Source organism: Bos grunniens, chromosome 3 (assembly GCF_055505025.1).
Source record: "Bos grunniens cultivar Pamir isolate PY7600 chromosome 3, Bosgru_T2T1.0, whole genome shotgun sequence".
Taxonomy (NCBI): domain Eukaryota; kingdom Metazoa; phylum Chordata; class Mammalia; order Artiodactyla; family Bovidae; genus Bos; species Bos grunniens.
In genome coordinates this window covers 549,958-573,059 of record NC_141167.1, presented here as the reverse complement: position 1 = coordinate 573,059, position 23,102 = coordinate 549,958, and the positions used below count along the sequence as shown (strand labels likewise).

The window sequence follows — 23,102 nt, the reverse complement described above, 5'->3', positions numbered from 1 at the left end:
GACGGGCGGCCCGTGGTCCCTTGCGGTGCCTCCTGTTCTGGACACCAGGGCCGGCCGTCTCCGGGGAGAGGACACACGTTTGTGAATCGGGACTATCGGGGTCCATGGGGGAGGCTGGGAAGACTGGACATGTCTGCGTGCGGCCGTGTGGTCCGCACCTCCGGGCGCGTGGGAAACATGGAGAAGGTGTAACCCCGCGGACGCCGGCGCCGTGACCTTTCCTGCTCGCGCTCAGCTGCCCCGGCGGTGCCCGCGGGCAGAAGGGACCCCGCGGCGCTCTGGTCCACCGGGCCGGGCAGCGACACCGCCCGCCGCCGCCCGCCGCCGCCCGCCCAGGCCGCGGACCTGCAGCCCGAATCTCCGGAGACAGCAGGCTCCTCCCGGGTCTCATGGCACCGGGAGCGTTGCCGCTGTCACCCCCGGCCTCTGGAGCTCTGCCCCGGGCTCGGCGGCCGAACCTTCGCGGGAGTCGCCAACGTTCCCCAGGAAGGGACGGGCTCACGGCGGCCGCTGGGTGGCTCCCGACGGGCGGCGCACACGGCCCCGGGCGGACCCCGACCGCCGGGCCGCCCTGACGCCCCGCTTGTCCCGCGCGTCCGCCTGGGAGCCGGCTCCCGGCCCGGCAGGGCGCGGAGACCCAGACACCAGACGGGAGGGCGGGAGCTGGGAAGACCTCCCCGGGCAGCTGCGGGAGAAGGCGCGCTCCTCAGCGATTCCCGAGGCTGGGCCCCAGGCGGCCCAGAGGGCAGGTCCCTGCTCCCGGGCGGACTTAGGAATTTAGTGAGACTTAGACTGTGGGGACTGTAAAACTGAAACCATGAAAGGACTGGGTAAAATCATGTATGAATGATTTTTATTCTGTGGAATAGAAAGAGTGGAATCACGATACAACATTTGTTTTAAAACAGTCTCTTCAGAAGCCACCAAAGAAATGAATGATAAACAGCCATAGATCACCTTTTCATATTCCACACGGAAGGTCCAAGATAACAACTCAGCGTGGGAGGAACATTTGTGCAAATACTTGTGTACTAAGATTGTTGATATTAGTATCACTCAGTATAAAAACAGGACATTCAGGAAACAGCCATTAAGACGGATCTGGGAAGGAAATTTGTATCGGTACTGACTTGGAAAGATCTGTATGATGAATTGTTGGATAAAATAGCCAAGTTATAGGATTTCCACTGGTGCTAAAAGAAAAAAAAATATATGCATTTGTACATTTATCTTTTAAACGAACTAAGATGGAAAGGCAAATGAATTAGAACAGCTAAAGCAGCTTTATAAAAAGAACACAATCTTTCGCATAGCTTGGCACCTGGTGCCAGAAAGAAGTGTCTTCAGAAACCAAAATGAGCCACACTGCCTGCTTTTCTGCCTCTTCCTCCCGTGGCCTCCAGGCAGGCAGCTGGCATCCTAGCCCCTTAAAGTCACTGCTCCACTCAGACAGACGCAGATCCAAGGAGGGGTTGGTATGACCTTGGCTCTGCAGACTTGGGCTCCTCAGCCTCTTGCCTCATCCTGGGAGCCCCCAGCCAGTCAGTCATCACCCCAGTCTTCCCCACCAGAGGCGACTGGCCCCACTCTGCTGGGGGCAGCCCTTGTCTCTATGAGCTCTGAGCTGTTTCCCAAAGGAAGGATTTTCCCTTTGCACCGCAGGTATGAAGCAAGGGGATGACTGACTTTTTGCACCTGGACCCATCGCACACTTTGTCCTCACATCTGGCCCCAATTATCCCCATGAGGGTAGAAGAAGGCCTTCCCTTTACATAGGAGGTGTGAGTCAATGGGACGCCTGAGCTTTCACATCTGGACCTTTCATGCACATTTGGTATGCACTCAGCTCCTGAAGACACAAGACAGAGACAGGGTTAGGCCTCTTAGCGTGGTGTGGCCATTTCTTCCATAAAATATCCAGGGTCTCTAAGCAGCACCAGGGAGGCAAGAATAAAGAAGCATGCAATCATTCAAGCCACACACACACACACACACACGGAGAGACTATAGAATCCACCTGATCCTAAGGGAAAATGCAACTCTGGAATCAACCACGTCAATGTGTTATGCAGAAGATAATCTAAATGACCTGATTCTATAACAAATTTTCAATTATTAATAAATATTTGCTGTCCTTGTGTTTATTCTGAGATTACTGAGAGTAACATGGCCAGTTTTACATTACTTAAAAAAGATTTATTTCATGGGGCAAAATTTAATAAAACTTTACTTTTCTTCAAGTAAAACTCCAGCATACAGTAATTAAAATACTACTTTCCTGAGCCAGAGCTGGCAAGTTTTTCTAAAGGGCAGATAGTAGATATTTTAGACTGTCATATGACCTCTGCTGCATCTACTCAATTCTGTTATTGCAGCAGGAAAGCAGTCTTAGATATCTTTATAGACACTGAAATTTGACAGCCATATAATTCATATGTCTCACAAAACTTTATAATATTTAAAATAATAAAAATCATTCTCAGCTTTTAGGTCCAACCAGCACAGGTTGTGGTAGAATTTGACCCAGGGGATGTAGGATGCTATGGCCTGATCTATAAAACCACAGTGGAACTGTGAGGGGAAGCATGCTGACTGAAACCGCCCACCCTGGCCAGGCACCACAGTAACCATTTGCATGAGTTGTTTTATGACAGGAGGTCCTGGTAAGGAACAGGGAACTAACAAGCCTCCAGCAACTGGAAGAGTTCGGGAAAGGTCAAAAGGAGACATCACAGGTCCGACCACCTCCCAGAATCCTTCTCTCTGGCATCCATCTTGGCTGAACCAAGATGTGCACCAGCAAGAAGGACTCTGAGTCAGAATGATTGGCTAAAGACAACCCCAAAACTAATCCCATCACCGTAAAACCCGAGACTGTGAGCCGTGTGGCAGAGCTGTTCTGGGTTCCCTTACCCTACTGCTCTCCATGTGGGTGCCCTTTCCCAATAAAATCTCTGGCTTTGTCAGACATGTGTCTCCTCAGACAATTCACTTCCGAGTGTTCGACAGGAGCCCAGTTTCGGGCCCTGGAAGGGTCCCCCTTCCTGCAACAGTACACCTGATGTGGAACACCCACTTTGTTCTCAGGAATCAGTGACCTGTAAGGATGTGGTTGTGAGCTTCATCCAAAAAGGCCAGCCCTGTCTTGTGATGCTGGAAACATCAGTCATCTGTGGGTGAGACTGTCACCATTTAATAGAGAATCACCCAGAGCAGCTTGGCCGGAGTCAACTCTCATCCCCACCCCCCACCTCTTCTAAGGCTCACATTTACCTGAAGGACATTTTTAACAAATTTTATTTTAAACTAGCCCTGAAAGAGAAGACACTTTTCAGACAAGCACAAATGAATAAATGAATTATAAAACTTACTACAATGTTCTCAAGCAGTTTAATATTTCACTATATGGGTTTTTTCCTCTATAAACTAGCAAGTTCCATAAGGGTGAAGGACATCTAAGAAATTACATAAACAAGATCAGAGCCCTGGGAAGTCCTAAATATCTGTCTCCTTGAACTGAGAGCTTAGGGCAAAACTTAGCAACTTCCCATATTTTAGCTTAATACTGAAAATGGATTTTAGTGATATTTCCAATTAAATTTTTCAATGCATCAGTTTAGCAGGGGACTTACCAGAGTGAAACTCATCTTTCTTGCAATAATCCAGTTACACCCCCACGAGATGCCTGTGCCTTGAGGCTGTGCAGTTAGAAACTGCCCATATTATCAGGGAAAGAGCGCACATTTCAAAGCAGGTTATGTGTTTAGGAGAGAGTAGAGGGTGCAAGGTGCGGGGAAAGGAACAAGTCCATATCCCTGGAAGGTAGAGGAATCAAGTCCTGATTCACTGAATTGGGAGCATCTATTTTCCACATAGATTTTCAGAGACGCAGCTGGCGAAGACTGCGGATTGGCGCTGAGCTTGGCTGTCCTCCCACAGAAAGGAGAGCTGAAAATACCAGACTACTGCACGTTGGAGCAGCCTGACAAGGCCGCTGCACAGAAACCCCCCTCAAAGCCTGATGTGCCAGTCAAGGTTGTGGACAAAAACAAAAAGTCCCCACAAAATTACAGCCAGGAGAAGTGTGCATCCGTCTCCCATTTAGATGCGGAGGGAGGCAGCCCAGGGTTGGTCTGGCAGGGCTGTCCCAGAAAGCTCCATTCCCATCCTAGGAATACTGTTCTGTCATCCCAGGGGCTTTTGCTCCCTCCAGGGTGGACAGGGAGCAGAATGGAGCCTCCCTTTCTAGGATGACGTTCCCAGCAGCAAGACAGCAGGAGAAGAAGAGCCAGGTTCTTTCACCTAGAAAATAGTCAACAAGTTGCACAAATTGTTTTCCCTCCATCCTGGAAGGAGAGCTTGTCTCATAAGCATCCCAGCTTCAGAGGATGATGGGAATGTCTGTAGTCTCGGGCAGCCATGTGCTCAGTTCAAAACTGAGTGTGCAATCACCCTAGGAGAGAAGTGACCAGACTCCTAGGAGCCAAATGGGCATGTCTGCCATGTTCCCTCTACCCACGCCCTTCCCAGAGCTCTTGCTGTATGAGAGTTTGTCCTTCAAATTGCATCCATTCACATTTCAGGAATGGGCTGAAAATCACGAGTTCATGGGTGGTTCTCATTAGATTTGCTGGTAGGCCATTGATTGAACTCCACTGCTAACTCACAGAGTGTCTCTGGCCAAGGGTGGCACTGGGGCAGGCAGTGTGGGCGAAGAATAATAAGGTACCCAGTGGGAGCACCAAGGTGTCAGCAGAGGCATCAAATCACAGGGGAAAGGAAAACACGGGGATACACTTGGGGTCAACACCCACATAGTGTTGTAGGAAAATAACTATAATTAAGTAATTACTTCCCTGATGGTTCAGATGGTAAAGAGTCTGCCTGCAGTGCAGGAGACCCAGGCTTGATCCCCAGGTGGAGAAGATGTCCTGGAGAGAGGAGTGGCTCCCACTGCAGTATTCTTGCCTGGAGAACCCCGTGGACAGAGGAGCACAGCAGACTATAGTACATAGCGTTGCAGTCAGACCTGACTGAAGCGACAGCATGTATGCACACAGATACCTTAACAAGAAGACTAGTGAAGACCAGAGACATCAAAAGAGCCTAGACCTTTGAAGAGCTTCGAGAGTGCTCCATGCCCAAGATGTAAATGGAGAGTACATGGAAGGCGCCGACTACAGCTCCCCCTACGGCTCCTCTTGTCTGTCTCCCCCATTAGTAGGTCAAGAATGAACCAGGGGACCCTGAGTGTCTGGGCAAAACAGAAGCCCGAGGGCAGGACCCACCCTCCCTGGCCAACCCCCTTCCTTCTGTCTCCACAGCCCAGGGGCCCTAGCCACCTGTGCTCCATGCCACACACCCGTGTAAACAGGTGTTATCACTTCTCCTAAAGACTGAAGCACACTGGCGGAGAACTAGCACCTCCCAAACAGTGACACCCAACTTTAGACTAATGTGAAATTTAGGAAAATACAAATTGATGTTAAAACAGCTTATAACATAGCTTTTATTTTCACCAATGCCTGCATCATACAATTAGTCATAAGTAATCTTGTTCTAGACATAGGCTTTTAATTTAGAAATAATGCTGTTTTCTACTTTTTCAAAAATGTACCTTTGCAGCCAATGTTCAATTCCTCCCATGTCTTCTTAACCAAAGCAGACTTTTTTTTTTTGCATCTTCAGAGACCCTGTCAGAGTGTTTCCTGAAGGTTAGGTGAGAGTTTCCCGGGTCACAGTCATCCCTTCTCCTGTTGCCAATCCCTTCTCCTGTGCCAATCAGCACAGGTGTTTTTTTTAACCATAAACGCTGGTTCTGAGAGCACTCGCTGAGTGACTGGCTCGCATAGACACGGAGCACTTTGTCCCCATCAGCGTCTGTGGCTGGTGCGGCCACTTGGAAGCAGCCTGGCGTCCCGGCCCTCACGCTGGGCGAGCCACCCTGCTGGCCCCTTCCCTCACCGCTTCCATCCCCAGGATCCCAGGGCGTTAGACCCTCGGGGCCGCTCTGCACTCCTACCTGACCCCTCACGGGTATGGACAAGTCATCCTTGTGCCGGTCCAGGAGGAAGGAGGTTCCGTCACAGCCCAGGGAGACCCACGGAGGAGGCTCCATCCCCTCAGAGGCTCAGGACTCCTCACGGAGGTGTAGGGGGGTCTTGGCAGCTGGAGGAGCCTCAGCGCCTGCCCTCTGGGTTCTCACCCGCTGAACAAAGACTGCAAATGCCTCTGGAAGTGGGGTGGCTGTGGGGCAGGTGAGACTCGAGTGGGTCCATTGTGGACGGCAGGGGTTTCTAAGTTGCAAAGCACAGGCCATGTCTTTTCTGAGCTGGAAGTATGGACCGCTCAGAACCTGCCCATCAAATGGAGGGATTGGTTGGCATCCTTGTTGAGGCAGTCTGAGCGTGGGCTGGAAAGGAATCTCCAGGCACAGCATTTCAGAAGGCAGTGGGTTGATTACAAACAAAGAGATAATGTGGGCACTGCCAGCACAGTGGGCTGACCTCCTGGCAGACCAGGGAGATTTGGCAGTTTTTGTGGGTTTAATAACCAATTTTTATGGCCTCAAGACAAAGAAAATTCCTGCTGTAGGGCTGGCATCGGGTGATTGATTAGGGTGCTATGGGGTGTTTACTGGAGTGGGCATCTTTGCCTAACTGGGAGTCAGGAAGCTTACTAGTGATGATTGGGGGTTTTGGCAATGGTTACAAAGGGCTGAGTTACCTTCAGAAGTGTCGTTGGTCCTGGGCTTGGCTTCTGTGGCCTTGGACAGGACTCACCAGTCCTGAGTGTAGGTTTCTTAGAGAGAAATGAGATGGTGGAGAAGGAGAGCTCCTGGTGAGAGCCTGGACCTGACATCCATCCTTCTTGATCTCAGCACAGGAGCTACGGGTTTCTGTGTGTGCAGCTGTCCCCAGGTCAGAGCAGCTGCCTTCTGTGGGCCTGATGTTCAATCCTGATTACGTAAGACAGATGCAAAATGAGAGTTAAGACCTTCGTCAGGTTGTCCTCTGACTCCTTCATTCACAGCCTGGAACAGTGCTTCATGACACCTGCTGTCCCCACTGCACACTGAGGGCTCCCTCCCCAGAGCACGTTCATGGAGGCCCACTTTGTTCCTGGCCCATTCCAGACACAGGCTCAGCTGTAGGTCAAGCAGGAGGCTGCAGACCCCAATTCTTATATGAAACTAACAGGCTCCGAGACAGAAAAAATAAAATGTATGCAAAGTCCAATGGTAATACGTATCTTGGGGAAAAATAAAATCAGGAAGTTTAGGTGAATTTCAGAATGTATTTAGAGAGTAATCAATGGGGATGTCAGAGTGTTCTGAGCTGGGAGTGCAGCAAGTGCCAAGACCCTGAGGCCACAGTGGAAAGCATGTTCAGGGTTTTAATAGTGTGGATTCTTTGATTTTTCTTGAGTCTATTTTCCTTTCTCTTTTCTAGCTCATTAATATAAACCTGGGCACCAGTTTCTTGAATTCAGCATATTATATTGTGGTGAGTCAAAGTGAAAGCTTCAGTGATTTTGGATCAAGTGAGCACCTGTTTATTGAGTGGTCTCCCTGGGCCCGGCACTCTGGGAGTAACCAGGAGGCTGTGGAATGGACATGAAGGTCTCCCCCTTGATGACCTTGGTCAATGAATTTCCACCATGTCCTGAGGCCCCTTTCACTCCACTTTCTCCTCACCTCACCTGGGTCATGAATTCTGGTCCAAATGCTCTCATATATTTATCCTCTGTAATTCCTTCCAGATGTTTCTAACCGAAGATCCACCAAACTGCTCAAAGGCAATGCAGCCCCAAATGAGTCCACCCTTTAAGGGTAGCCACTAATCACCCTGCCCTCAAGTCCCAGGAGTGGCATCTGCCTCGTCACAGCCAAGCACCTCCCACCGTGATCCCACCACTGCAGGGCTCCCCACTGTTCTCTCCAGCCTCAGACTGCACACTGACCTTCACCTCTGCACCAAGCCACTCCCCTCAAGCGGAGGGCAATTGCACACAGAACACCATGTGTGGTCATTGCCCGTAAAGAGGAGCTATGCCAGAGCAGAGGGCAGAAAGGTTTCCCTGAGCAGGTAGAAACAGGCCAGTGTGGCAGCAAAGTTCACACAAGGGTTGAGGCCGGCAGCACACAGCAGCCCCTTCCCCCAGTTCCCCAGGGGGGCCTGTGATCTCAGGCTACCGTCTTGGTGGGCTGCCTCCTGTGTTAGAGGGATGCCCCATTCATTCACTCATCTTGTGTTTGTCTTTGCACCCAGTGCCAAGCTTCAGCTAGATAACTAACTCACCCTTAGAGACCCAGTTCAGAAGTTGCCCACTCCAGGAAGACTTGCTGATGGCCACCCCTTCTTCTTGGTGCATCTGGGCTCATCTGAAACTCCCCAGGGCTCTGATCATGCTTGATTACCTCTCCAGCCTGTGAGATCTGTGAGGAAGGAACTCAAACTGTGATGATGCCTCAATGAGCAGTAAAAGAAACACACCGCATGTGAGTTCATCAAAGGTCTCTTTCTTCTCTTCCCTCTTTCTGGGACCAGGAGCTGAGGGGCCGTGTCTCACCCTCACCTCATCTGACACTTCAGTAGTTAGCAGGATTTTTATTTTCAATTGAATAAAGAAAGTTCATGACTGTACGTCCTTGAGAAACAAATGGCAGGACTCCTTCCAGATACCCGAGCCAAAAGATGACATCCTGGGAACATAAGCTGTCTGGGCCCCTGGGCAGCAGGAAGTGGGGACACAGAAACAGTCTTTACCCTCTGCCACCAGGACACGCTTGCTCCCTCTTTGGACTTAACCAACAGACCTCATTACAATTAGCTGAGTACAGCTGTAATTCAAGGTCTCTCCTTGGATGGTCTGTCTTTTGGAGACAGATTTAGAGGTCACCAGACCTCAATTCTCAGAGAAGGCAATGGCACCCCACTCCAGTACTCTTGCCTGGAAAATCTCATGGGCAGAGGAGCCTGGTGGGCTGCAGTCCACGGGGTCACTAAGATTTGGGCATGACTGAGTGACTTCACTTTCACTTTTTACTTTCATACATTGGAGAAGGAAATGGCAACCCACTCCAGTGTTCTTGCCTGGAGAGTCTCAGGGATGGGGGAGCCTGGTGGGCTGACGTCTATGGGGTCGCATAGAGTCGGACACGACTGAAGTGACTTAGCAGCAGCAGCAGAAATTCAACTTACCAAATCTGGAAACACTATTTTAGACAGACATTCCTAAAATATAATTATTCTTAATAGTTTATATCTCATTTACATTTTTTATGAGTTTTTTTTTCTACAGGTACTTTCCTTGTTGACAAACGTGTAACAGATATAACAATATAACAATATTTAACTTATAATAAACCTAGGCACAATGAAAATATTAAGCTTAATGTTAACGACTCTTAGACATGTCTATATTAGATTAGCAAAGAAACATTAATACTAGATATTTCATATTGAATATTTCCCAGTTCACGTGAATCTGATATTCTTTTAGGTTAATTTCTCTTGTATTTAGAATTGTCTGATTTGTAAGTACTTATTTTTCTTTGAAGTGAAGTGAAGTGAAGTCGCTCAGTTGTGTCCAACTGTTTTCAACCCCATGGACTGTAGTCTAACAGGCTTCTCTGTCCATGGGATTTTCCAGGCAAGAATACTGGAGTGGGTTACCATTTCCTTCTCCAGGAGATCTTCCCGACCCAGGGATTGACCCCGGGTCTCCTGCATTGTAGGCAGATGCTTTAACATCTGAGCTACCAGGGAAATGTGACCCTCAAATCTATGGCCAGCTGGCTTTCAACAAGCATCCTGAAAGGACAGTCTTTTCAACAAGTGGTGGTGGAACAACTAGAGACACGTTAAGTGAAACAAACCAACCAACTCCCCCAACCCTTACTTTAAGAACTTTTATTCTTCAACTTTTCTTTAGGCCAATTAAATTAGAACTCATTTACCATTTTGGCAATATTATTAAAAGAAACAAACAAAAGACACACACTGAGACAGATACATCGAGACAGACAGACAGAAATCTCATAGTTTTCCACTTGACATTTAAAAGGTCTCTTTGACCACCCCCTCCCCCCACCCATTTTTTTGAAGTTCTAATTTGCCCAAGGCTGAGGTCTCAGGCAAAGTGGGCTGTGTATTTCAGGGACACGAAAAGGGTTAACTTCAAGCTTTTCCTTAGGCAGTCTTTTTAACAAACTTGTTGTTTTTAATTGCATATGCAAAAAGAACTGGTTCTGCAATTTCCAAGAAAAATTTTTTTCAGTTTAACCAATTTTCTCCAGAGTCTAAAGAATATCATGGTCATCCTGTGTCAGAAAGTCACCTTTCCTTTCTGTAGTCATAGTTTTATATCTAAATTATAGGCCAAATGGTGCTCAAATTGACTCTGCTATCAGAGGCAGATCAGCTGATACAAATCTTGGATTGTACCTCTGGTTGGGAGGTCTTTGTCCCATGAGAAGGATCTGAAGGGTTAAGGGAATTTGCAGGAGTGGGGGAAGCTTGGTCCTTCCCCATCCTGAGAAACAGGAGTAGTTACAAGGGAATTCTTTAGGATGTTCAGGGGTGGGGGAAGCTTGGTTCTCTCCCCACCTGAGAGATAAGCATAGTTAGAAGGGGAGCTTCAGAATGTTAGGAGAGCTTTTGATCCTTCAGGCTTTTGAATATAGGAGAAAGACCTGGACCAAAGGGAACCTCAGAATCCTCTCCAAGAGATCATGTGGGCATGAAAGGTCGAGTAGGGGTCGTCTAGGAAACCTGATGGAGAGAGACAGAGGGGGACCGGAGACAGGGAGGCAACAGGAAGACATGCGGCATGGGTCCCTGAGACCCGGATTCCGACTGAGGGCCCCGAAGGACTGAAAGTAAGGAGATTCTGAGTTCTCTCACTGCTTTGGGCAAAAGCTAGTGTGCCTTTCAGAGGCCATTTTTGGGGTTCCCCACAGCACAGGAGTGTGGCTGTGAGGAGTTACCTCATGTTCAAGGTCAGGGGCGGCAGCTGAGAGGAGCTACCTCACATCCGAGGTAAGGAGCAGCGGCTGTGCTTTGCTGGAGCTGCCATGAAGAGATACCCCACGTCCAAGGTAAGAGAAACCCAAGTAAGATGGCAGGCACTGAGATAGGGCACCAGAGGGCAGACAGATGGAAACCACAATCACAGACAGTTAGCCAATGTGATCACATGGACCACAGCTTGTCTAACTCAATGAAACTAAGCCATGCCCTGTGGGGCCACCCAAGATGGACGGGTCATGGTGGAGAGGTCTAACAGAATGTGGTCCACTGGAGAAGGGAATGGCAAACCACTCAGGATTCTTGCCTTGAGGACGCCATGAACAGCATGAAAAGGCAAAAAGATAGGACACTGAAAGATGAACTCCCCAGGTGCCCAATATGCTACTGGAGATGAGTGGAGGAATAACTCCGGAAAGAATGAAGGGATGGAGCCAAAGCAAAAACAACACCCAGTTGTGGATGGGAATGGTCTTAGAAGCAAGGTTTGATGCTGTAACGAGCAATATTGCATAGGAACCTGGAATGTTAGGTCCATGACTCAAGGTACATTGGAAGTGGTCAAACAGGAGATGGCAAGAGCGAACATCAAGTTGGACTATAGAGAAAGCTGAGCACCGAAGAATTGATGCTTTTGAACTGTGGTGTTGGAGAAGACTCTTGAGAGTCCCTTGGACTGCAAGGAGATCCAACCAGTCCATTCTAAAGGAGATCAGTCCTGGGTGTTCATTGGAAGGACCGACGTTGAAGCTGAAATTCCAATACTTTGGCCACCTGATGGGAAAAGCCCCTGATGCTGGGAGAGACTGAGGGCAGGAGGAGAAGGGGACAACAGAGGATGAGATGGTTGGATGACATCACCAACTCAATGGACATGAGTTGAGTAAGCTCCGGGAGTTGGTGATGGGCAGGGAGGCCTGGCATGCTGTAGTTCATGGGGTCACAAAGAGTCGGACACGACTGAGCGACTGAACTGAACTGAGTTTATATTTGCGCCAGGCCTTTTGCAGGGCTAAATTTTCCAGTTTCTGAGAATGTAGCCAATGGGTGAGTCTGAGAGAGGCTCCCAGGACGTACCAGAGCTCACTCTTAGCCTATCTGCCATAGAATGGGCTACTGAGAGTCACCGGCTGACAGAAAGGCATCCCTTTTGTCCCATTGATCTCCTCATGTGACTAATGCACGCAAATGGCCGAGGGACCCAACAGTCTCGCCTGACAGTGAGAGGTGATCCGTAAGAACCGTGCAGCTAGGGCACCGAATGACCTGGGCAGAGATAGATTCCACACTTTTCACAAGTGCATGGGGAACATTCTCCAAATTGACCATATGTTAGGCCAGAAAATAAGTCTACTATCAGTTCAGTTCAGTTCAGTTGCTCAGTCGTGTCCAACTCTTTGTGACCCCATGAACTGCAGCATGCCAGGCCTCCCTGTCCATCACCAACTCCCAGAGTTCACTCAGACTCACGTCCATCGAGTTGGTGATACCATCCAGCTATCTCATCCTCTGTCATCACCTTCTCCTGCCCCTAATCCCTCCAATAGACTCAAATCATACAAAGGAACGTTTTTCTGTCACAATGCAATGAAACAAAAATTAATAGTAGAAGGAAAAGTGGGAAAATCCACTTTTATGTGAAGATTAAACACACTCTTAAATAACCAGCAGGCTAAAAAATAATAATGAAAAGGAACTTAGAAAATACCTGAAGACAAATCAAAATATAAATGGAACATGCCAACATGTATGGGATTCTGCAAAAACATCACCAACAATGAAATGTAAAGCTGTGAATGCAAACATTAAAAAGAAAGCTCAAATAAGCGACCTGTCTTTACACCTAGGCAGAAAAGGGAGAGCAAACCAAACTCAAAGCTAGAAAAAGGAATGAAAATAGTAAATATTGGCTCTCAGATAAATATACAGAAGAGGAAAACCAAAGAAATCAATTTTAAACAAAAGTTACTTCAAACAGGTCAACAGAAGTAACAAATCTTTAGCTATACCGACTAAGAAAAAAGACAACTAAAATCAGTAACAAATAGGAAACATAACTACTGATATCAGAAAGTAGCACAGCAAGGGAGAACTCTGAGCAGCTGAGCGCTGTAAGATTGGATAACCTGATGGAATTCTGTTATTTAAGCCTCAGTCTGTGGTATTCTATTCTGGCAACCCTAGCAAACTAGCACAGCTTTATCCTCTTTCTTGCAAATAAAAGTTATGAAAACAGTGCCCAAACCCACAAAGTATATAAAGTATCCTAAAGGAGGAAAAGAGAAAAGGATGAACTACCTAGGGTGTTGAGAAAAATCTTTTTCTTTGTTTCTTACCAAAGTTAAAATAAGAACGTCAAAACCAACTGAAAAGACTCATGAATAGACATTTTAGAGAAGCCAAACAACAACCGTGGTAGGACAACCAGAAAGTCATTCAGTTGGTAAAAACAGTAAAATAATATAGTAAAATAAAAACAGTAAAATGCATTTTATTTGGAGGTTTTTAAAAAATTCAATTTATTGAAAATTCCAAAGAGGTTATAATACAGGTACATGATTCAAGATACTGAAAATATGCTTTGCCTTAATCTGTGCCTCCTGTCATTTAGCCTGTGTGTCCAGGGCCATCTGGCCTCCATAGGTAATATTTTGTTTCTTACAGGTCCTTCTAGAGTTCCTTGTAAGCAAACATGAAAATATATTTCTCCTTCATGCTCCAATTCAAAACACAAATAGTGGTATATTAAGCATGGTGTTTTGTTACATGTTCCTTTTATTTATTTGACAATGCCTTGGAAGTTGTCCTCTATCAGGACATAATTTCCTGCAGAGCAGTGCACTGAGTGGATGATGTAGTAGTATAATCCTTCTTGGCCATCCACATTGGGATGAACACTGATATGCAGCAATCTGTTTATATTACAAATAATGCTGCAATGGAGAACTGACCTGTGGTCCTCTGCTGCTAGCAAGTGTAGGATATATTTCTAAAGGATTTGTAACCTGGAGTATTTGTAACTGAGAGAGCATTTGATAAGATGCTACCACTAAGATCCTTCTGAGCCATCAATGAGCCTTTGTCTTTAAACTGCAGCTTCTCTATCACACAACTCCCCCACCTGTGTTTAAAACTGCTTTCCAATGCTTTCTAACCTTCAGAAACCCTCTACAGTCTTTCCTATCATCAGCACTGCCCTTTATTCTCAGTGCAGTTACAACCTCTCCGGGTACGTACCTGTTGTCTCCACTCTCCTCTGGGTCCATCACGCTCAACTCACTGCTTTAGAGCTGGAGCCAACATGGCCAGATAACTCCTTGAGTGTAGAGAAATGGCTCATGGATGATCTGAGCCAGGGAGCCTGGTGCCCAGGAGAGAGGGAGTGTCCATAAGGGGTGTAACTGGGGAGAAGGAAAGGTGTATTAGGTTTGATCCATGGTAATTTTTCAGGTGAAGTTTCTACAGAGCCCAGACATGGGAGCAGGAATCTTGGTTGGAGAATTTGTGCTTGGGAATTTGTACCCAAATAGCACAGCTAAGATGGGAGGCGGGGACTCCAAAGGGAACAGCCTGTGAGTGAGTCTGCTGTGAACCTGCTGTGAGTGCCAGGGAGAGACACACACGGGGACAGGATGCAGCAGAGAGGCAGGAAGGCAACAGCAGGCATTCCAAAAGGAAGGGGAGAGTGTCATGGCAATAAGGACATGCCACAGAAGCATGTGCCACAGAAGGGTGGCGGTAAATGGAAAAGGGATCAGAAGTCATTCATAAGTCCTGGCAAGTTGCTTCATGAGAGGCTAAGGGCAGAATCAGACCATAGGATACAATGAAAAACAGATAAAATCAGTAGGTAAAACCCATTCATGTTCAAATCGAGATTTTGTTAAAATGCTGTTTTAAGGAACATAAAAATACAGTCTCAGATGGGAGGACGTTGAAGTTTAGGTGATGGCTGACAGAATGATTCCCTGCCTAGAAGAGATGCCATCAGCAACAGTTCTGTGCAGAGTTGGGCAGAGAGCCCATGACACTGGCGGACAGATGTGATGGGAGACACGTGTGGAAAAGGCTGGTGACTGGAGGGCTTCAGGGAAGAGGGAATCTTGCAGACTACATGTGCCACTGTGTAGATAACATCAAGGGGGAGCTATTTGGGTCTTAGGAATTACTTAACCTGAAAAAAATTACTTAAACTGAATTTTAAATTGGCACCATGTAAAGTGCAATGTCTTCCCTGGTGGTTCAGGTGGTGAAGAATCTGCCTGCAATGCGGGAGGCACGGGTTTGATCCCTGGGTCAGGAAGATCCCCTGGAGAAGAAAATGGCAACCCACTCCAGTTTTCTTGCCTGGAGAATTCCATGCACAGAGGAGCCTGGTGGGCTATAGTCCATGGGAAAGCATAGTAGGAATAAACCCAGCAACGTGAGGAAGTGTGCTGTGTGCCGGGTTTTTCACCAGGACAAAGCCTGCCAGCTTTGGATCAACCCCTTTTGTCTCTGAACTTTACTTGTATTTTAGTGTCTTTCTCTTTTATAATTTAAAAGTCACATTCCTTAAACTTTCCAAGCAGTTTTCCTGGTAGGCTTTCTCCCATGGAAGTAGGATTTCTAGGCATGGGTTCTATGTTTCCTTTCCACATAAGCTTCATAAAAAGCCCAACATTTTTTTGAGGTAAAAATTGCAAACTGTAGAAATAAATTTATTTTGGTCCATACTGGCCAAGACTACAAAAATTGCTCCTCAGTCTCCTGAGTTTAAAATAGGCTCTCTGGTACCATCAAGGTTCCTGCTGATCTCAGATCCTGTGATGTTGCTGGTGCCTTGACTACTGCATGCACTCTGTCTGACTGCCAGGGCCCTGTGTCATCCATGTGTGTGGGCACATGGCATCAATGTGCTGTATTTATGGAGAAGTATTCAGAGCAGGATCAAATCCCGGGATCAGGGACTGGCAGCACTGAGCTAGCACTGACTCCGCCCCCCGCCCCGCCCCCTTTCCGTCACCATGTGTGCGCTCACTCACGTTAACTCAGCCCCGATGTGTTTCCACCCTCCAAGTTGGTGCCCATCTCAGGACCCTTGTCCCTGCTCTTCCCTCTCCTAGAATGCCATTGTCCTAGAGCTTAAAGTGGCTGCTGTTTTCTGCTCACCTGGATGGCAGCTCAGATATTAACCTCTCGGATGGGCATTCTTGGACCAGCCTGTCTAATGCTGGTGTTTCCCCTTTACCATCCCTCGTGACCCTGATGTTTTCCATCAGTGTTGTTTAGTCACTAAGTCACGTCTGACTCCTGTGACCCCAGGGACTGCAGCCTGCCAGGGTCCTCTATCCCTGGGATTTCCCAGGGAGGAATCCTGGAGTGGGTTGCCATTTTCTTCTCCAGGGTATTTTCCTGACCCAGAGATTGAACCCATGTCTCCTGCTTTGCAGGTGGATTCTTTACCACTGAGTCACCTGGAAAGCTCAGTTTTTTCTTTATAATGCTTATCAAAACTTTTCCCCAATTAAAATTTTTATTTATGAGTCTGTGTACTCCAGAAAATCACATGAGGTCAGGGTCCCTATCTGTTCATTTATTAACGTGTCTCCAGTGATTACAATTCTCAATTGATAAGTATTTATTGAGTAATGAATACAAGAGCCTTAAGGTCCCTTTAATTCAAATTCATGGATTAGAAATGAGACGTGAGCTACCAAGTGTCACACAGGTGGTCACCTCAAGCCAATCCAGAGATAGTGAACTGCACACTTTAGAGCAGAATGAACTGCTAGTGACTGAAAAAGAAGATGGACACTGGGATTCCGGTGAAAAACATTCTCCACAATATAAACCGTGGGAAATTTAGTGTGACTTATTAGACCAACAGATCTTATGAAAACAGGAGCAAAAATGGCCCCAGTGACTTGATATACCTGAAGGATTCAAACTCAGAGACTCCTAAGGCCTTACCCAGGATTTATTGGCATAAAGGTCTTCGGGGGAGGGGGGAGCCATCTAAGTGTGTCTCCTGATATTTCATTTTAACATGTTCATGAGCAAAACAACAAATACGAAACAAAAGACACCTTCAAGCCAGTGTGGTTAGGCGATTTAAAATTATTGATTCAAAAGTACAATTTTCTCTTAAAATGAAATGTGATTTCTGCTTCTAAATACAAGAAGGAGTGTCCGGACTTCCTCACCTACTACTGGTAATTAGAAAGCTGAACAAAATCCATGAAATGAACCCTGAGTCAGAATGCTTGGCCAGAGACAACCTGGAAACCAACCCCATCACCATAAAACCTGAGACTGCAGGTCACGTGGTGAGAAGTCCCCTGGGCTTCCTCGCCCTGCTGCTGTCCTCCTGCCTGCCCTTCCCAATCAAGTCTCTTGCTTTGTCAGCACGTGTGAGCCCACTCTAGGGCCCTGGGAAGGGTTCCCCTTCCTGCAACGATAAGAGCAACAGCGTCCAGACTTCCTCACCTACTATTAGGAATTAGAAAGCTGAACAAAATAGGAAATGGTTCTCAGAACCTGAACAGCAGGCAGTGTTAGGGTTCCAGTAATAGGTTCCTTGAGTGAAGGTGAACACACACATCAACCTGATGACTCCGCAGCTCTCTGTCTTCAGGGGGTTTTCACGCTGCAGCTGCAGGCAGAGGAGCCATAAACATTCTGGCAAAAATCTGAATTGAGAACACTGGTGATCTGGGAGGCCACGGAGGCTATACCCTGTGTGGCAGGGCATCAAAGAGGAGGGAGATACTCAGAGAAAATGTTCCACAACTGCTTAATGATCCCTTTAAGTCTTTATTGAATATCAATATGAGGACACACAGGTGAGATTCCATAATGAACAAAAACACAAAAACATAAAACATTGGTCTCACAAGCAAAAAACCAATTTCTTCTACATTAAATTTTTTTCAAAATATGGCAATTAAATGAAGGCTAGTGTGCAGTACTAGAGAGAAGGAGATGGCAACCCACTCTGGTGTTCTTGCCTGGAGAATCCCAGGGACGGGGGAGCCTGCTGGGCTGCCATCTCTGGGGTTGCACAGAGTCGGATACGACTGAAGCTACTTAGCGGCAGTAGCAGTGTGTAGTACACACATACATAAATGGATAAGTTTGTAGAAAGCAATTTTTTAAAGATGTCAACAAACCTCTTGTCATTCTAATTTTAGAATTCTAAAAAAGTGAAAAAAGTAATGTGGCAATATGTCTTTGCATACAAAAGGCATTCGAATAGCTTTAGTATTCTTTTAAATTTTTTTTAATTGGTGGAAATTGTTTTACCGTTTTGTGTTGGTTTCTGCCATACAACAATACAAATTAGCCAATAATTATATATATATGTATATATATTTATATCTCTCGCTTCTTGAGCTTCTTTCCCCTCCTTCAATAGCTTTAGTTTTAAGATGGAAAAGTTATCAGGAGCCCAACATTTAATGTCTAAATACTAAAGAAATCGTTAACAATGTCACACATGTTCCTAACTCAATATTATCCTTCCATTATGATGTTTATGAAGATTTAAAAATACAGATCAGTGAGTGCATTGAGCAGCTACTATTTGCATTGCAAGGGGTCAGCCAGCACCACTTGCGTTAGGCTGAGACTAGGACACTTAAGTGGAGAAGGCAATGGCGACCCACTCCAGTACTCTTGCCTGAAAAATCCCATGGATGGAGGAGCCTGGTGGGCTGCAGTCCACGGGGTAGCTAAGAGTCGGACACGACTGAGCGACTTCATTTTCACTCTTCACTTTCACGCATTGGAGAAGGACATGGCAACCCACTCCAGTGTTCTTGCCTGGAGACTCCCAGGGACGGGGGAGCCTGGTGGGCTGCAGTCTATTGGGTCGAAGAGTCGGACATGACAGGAGCGACTTAGCAGCAGCAGCAGCAGGACGCTTGAGTGGTAGCAAAACAGGAAGGCACATTGTGCTCAGAGCTTGTGATGTAGGGAAGTTGGAGGCAGGCTGACAGGAACAGGGGTGCCCACGGGATTGCTTAGAGGAACATATTCCCGCCGATTTGTTTCTAATGGAAAGGATAAATGAGGAAACAGTCACTGACCAAGACCGGACTTTGAGGCCTAGTGCTGAAGACTTTGGGGGTCTGGGTTTCCACAGTGGTTGCTGCGGGGCAGGGGGCAGGGCCTCGTGGGTTGTAGAGCATTTCCTCTGCTTTTAAACAAATATTTAGATATACTGAAACTCTTTGGTCATCTTCAACTGAGCAGTTAGCTATTTTGTGGGTGAATTTTATTAATTACAGACAACGATAATAGTAATTTTTATTACAGATTTCTATATTTCTCATCTACTAAAACCCACACTACTACAAATTATAGAGCACCAAAGTTGTCTGGCCATCTGGTCGACCTGTCGGCGGTGCTCACCTGACTACAACCAAACATGACCACAAATCCGGATCGCAGGGCAGAGAAGGCACAGCACCACCACTCCGCACTCGTTTCTCTTCCCTAAGCGTTCTCCCGTCCGCGCGTGTTCAGACGCCCTTCCAGGACTACACACCGCGCCAGGCTCGCGTCTCCGTTTGTACCCTCAGCGGAGGGCCCGGGCCGTTTTCTGGATCTCAAACATTTGGCGCCTCTGACCACCGAGCCTGTGCAGGACTAAAGCCGCGCATTGGGCCACCTCCTTGCTCGCCCACCGCGTTCCCTGTTGTCACCCGTGGCGAGGGACTCGGGTGTGGTCCACACAACTTTCGAGCCCGTAAGGGGAACAGAAGACTACAGGCGGCCCCCGCGAAGACGCAGCAGGGCCTCCGACGAACGCAGAGCTTGACACCACAGCGGCCGTCGGAGAGCAGCTCCCCCGCCGCCCAGCCCTGGTGCGGACCTGGGCCCCCAGGCGATCAGGACGTGGGGTTGGGAGAGCCTAGCCTGGGGATCGCGGTGCCGCTGGGAGGGCCGGGCGCGCAGCCCAGCGCCGCCTTGTTCCGCGTGTCCGGTCAAGCTCCACTCCGGGGGACGACGCCCAGGATCCAGGGACGGCCGGCGTGAACCCTGCGCCTTCCGCCGACGGAGACACACGGCTACTCCCAGCCGAGGCGGGAAAACAAAAATGCTGATCCAGGACACCGCGCGGGGCACTTTACTCTCCTGGCTGCGAGCCGTACCCCAGGCGGCCCCGCGGGCGGAGGAAACGTCCGGATCGCCGTCTAGCTTCTAAAGACACGGCCCGTGCTCGCCACGCAAGCCTGACCGTTCAAGAGGGAGCAGGACGCGTCCAGGCCCGGAGACGGGGCCCAGGCGCGCCCGCCAACGAGCCCTGCGAGCCCATACTCGGCCGGTCTGGCCAAGCACCAGAGACTGGAGCGTGGGGACCCCGGAGGGAGACGAAGGCCCCTAACGGTGATCCAGGAGTTTGGCCCACGAGCCACAGGCACTCCGGCTCCGCAGACCCTTTCTCTGCTCGCTCCGAGGCTCCGCGGATGGAAGACCACGAGGAGATGCTGGTCGACCAGAGCGAGCGGCAACCCACCTCCCAAGGCCGCAGCGCCAGGCCGCTTCATGAAAACCTGCAGATCCAATCTTCAGCAGGAGCAGGCATGCCCAGGTCTCCGCAGCACCATGGTTATTGCCACCAGTGCTGCCGGCCTCTGGAGCTCTGCGCCTTATTCTCCGACTGAGTCTCAGCCCTTAGGAAGGTCGCCGAAGGAAAGGAACGCTCTGAAAGCGGCCGCCAGGGGCGCCCGACAACCGGTTCGAGGGTCCCCAGGACGAGTCGCCTGCAGGCCGCAGCCGCGCCGAACGCCCTAACGCCCGAGCTCGCCCGGGGCCTCTGCCTCGGAGGGGACTCCCCGCTCGGGACAGCGCGACGCGGCGTCGCGGAGCGGCCAAGGCGGCAGACGAGGGCGGGCGGAGAGCGGGAGGCCGCGGCGGAGAGGCCCTCCCCGCGAGACTGCAGGGCTGCAGGCCAACCTGAGCAAGGGAGATTCTGCAGGGGGCTGGGCTGTGTGAACTGTGAGCTGAAACAGCGAAAGTAAAACAGAAAGCAAGCAAGCACGGAAGACATCTTATTCTGTCATTACAGAGTTGAGATGTTACTCAAGTATTAAAAATACAAGGCTCAGAAGCCATAAAGGAAACGACTGAAAACGTGACTATGTAATTGGCCTTTTAGTCTTTACCAAGCAAAGGCAGGTGACAAGAAATGGGTGTGTGAGAATGTTTGTGCGACTACATATATATTAAGAACGTTGGTATCAGGATTACATAATAACAGAATGTAGAAAACACGGCAAGGGACCAGTTAAGTAAATTTTCAGTGCATTCACATAACACAAGACTATCACTTTGCTTTTTGGTTTATTGCTGTTGTTTAAATGAGTTAGATCCATAGGTATTGACTTGGAAAGATGTCGATGGCAAACTGTCAAATGAAAACACAAAGTTTTAGCACTTACTACTGGAAGTGATTTTTAAAAAATGAAGCGGAAAAATGAAGAGTTAGAATAGCTAAAGCGGTTTTAAAGAGCAAGAATCAAGTCTTCCCTATAGCCTGGTGTCTGGACAGAAAGATGTGCCAGAAACAAAGATGGGCCACACTACGTGCTTCTCTGCTCCCTCCTACTATAGTCTTGGGAAGGCAGCTGGCATCTCAGCCCCTGCATCTCTCTGCTCCACTAACACTCAGAGCCCCTGCAGGCAATCAGAACTCTGACTCTGCAGGCCTGGGGTCCCTATGTCCACAGTCTCTTCCTTCATGTCAGGAGCCTCGAGCAATTCACTTGGTTTGCCCAATCATCCATGCCCAGAGCTGCTGGCTCTAACATACACCTGTGTAGTCCTTCTCTCCATAAGCTTTGAGCTGATATCCCAAGGGAAGACCATTCCCCTCACAAAACAGGTATGAACCACGGGAACAACCGGAAGTTTGCACCTGGACTCATTATACAAACTCTGTGTGCACACTCAACTCCCAAAGACACTACCCTTTTCACTGTGCTGTTTGCATGGTATGGCCATTGCTTACTAGAAGCATCCAGACTCACTTATGTGGCAGGAAGAAATACTAAGTACACACACACATGTGCGCACACACACACGCACGCACACACACCCATGTACAAACATAGAGGCACACACACACCCCAGGAGCTAATCTGGACTCCTGCTAGGGCTGGCAGTGGTGGGAGCAGAAAAGAGATCACTGTTGCTGCTTCCCGGGTCCTCTGTGCTGGCAGACTCTGGTTGCTTTGCTGACTTCACTGTGGGGAGTGAGGGCTTGGAGCGCCCTAGTCTGCAGTTTGCTGTCCAGCGCCCTGTGCTTTATTCAGTCCACTCTACCCTCTCTCCTCAATGCACAGTCACCATTAAAAATAAGAATGGACACACATTGATTTCAATTTTCAAACTTGAACAAAGTTTAAGAACAGAGAGAAATTGGGTTATTGTGAAGAAGGTAGTGAGGAAATTTTATTTATCTTTTTTGCAGCTACCAAAATGTTCAAATATAGTCTATAAAAGCTTAATATTTTTTAAAATTAGGAAAAGTAAATAATCCCTCCTTACTCCTTCTTGCCCATCACCACCTCTGCCCCAGCTTCTGTCACACTGGGCTCACCTGACGACACGCCTGTTCTCCTGGTTTGGAGACTTCTTTCACACTCATCACTGTCCTCTATGCTCACTACACACCTGAGGCCACTGTAGCCATCCACATGGTAAATCAGGGGATTTTTCTCTAGTGAGCCTGAGGGTTGTATTTTTTTTTTTTTTTCTTCTAATAGAAACCTCTCCCATCTGTCCTCTAAAGGCACAACCTTTATGGATCCTGTAACAAGTGGGTGTGAATGACAGAAAGAGTGTGTTTCCATATCAGTCTCTGAGCTGCCATATGCCTAACAGAGTGGTGGATGTTACTGGCATTAATATTTCCTGGGTGGTGTTAGAAGATCCAGGCCGAAAGGAGAAACCGGACAATTTGGCAAGACACAGATCAAACCAGGAGCCAGAGCAAGTCCCTCTCATTGTTTCAAGGTCAAGAACTCAGCCACCACTGTCCTCCTCTGCATCCTCACGCAGGACGGTTGAAACTGACCAGATAAA

At 48.1% G+C, this 23,102-nt stretch overlaps 1 long non-coding RNA gene across 1 annotated transcript; it reads right to left on the bottom strand.

Moving 5' to 3' along the window:
* Nucleotides 1–836: 836 nt before the first annotated feature.
* On the bottom strand, nt 837–4,996 carry LOC147374754 (uncharacterized). The gene is made up of 2 exons (XR_015154254.1): nt 3,633–4,996; nt 837–1,849 (listed from the first exon to the last, which is right to left on the bottom strand). It is a non-coding gene; the product is annotated as an uncharacterized LOC147374754 (long non-coding RNA).
* Nucleotides 4,997–23,102: the final 18,106 nt, after the last annotated feature.